General features: G+C 39.0%; 1 protein-coding gene across 1 annotated transcript in view; it reads left to right on the forward strand.

Annotated features, from left to right (window-relative positions):
- The window catches only part of taok1a (TAO kinase 1a), a 21935-nt gene that overhangs the window by 10262 nt on the left and 11340 nt on the right, over window positions 1-333 (forward strand). The window lies entirely within an intron of this gene.

Here is a 333-nt window from a genome sequence, read left to right on the forward strand (position 1 = left end):
TCTCTACAGTTCTTCTGGATTTAGTCTGTCTCAGTTTGTTCTGTTTCTTCATGTCATTCCAGACAGACTGGATGTTTGGAAATGTAAACTGATATTTCCTACTGACACACTACGGCGAAAGATAGAATAACTGACTTAAAGCCATTTTTAGCTGGTGAAAATACTACACTCTAAAAAATGCTGGGTTAAATATAACCCAGCACTGGGTAAAAAAAGGGACAAACCCAGCTATTGGGTTGTTTTGACCCAGATGTATGTTCAAAACATCCCAACCGCTGGGTCAAAACAACCCAATAGCTGGGTTTGTCCCTTTTTAACCCAGCATTTTTTAGA

The sequence above is a fragment of the Sinocyclocheilus anshuiensis genome, unplaced genomic scaffold (assembly GCF_001515605.1).
Source record: "Sinocyclocheilus anshuiensis isolate Anshui unplaced genomic scaffold, SAMN03320099.WGS_v1.1 scaffold319, whole genome shotgun sequence".
In the NCBI taxonomy this organism is placed as follows: Eukaryota; Metazoa; Chordata; class Actinopteri; order Cypriniformes; family Cyprinidae; genus Sinocyclocheilus; species Sinocyclocheilus anshuiensis.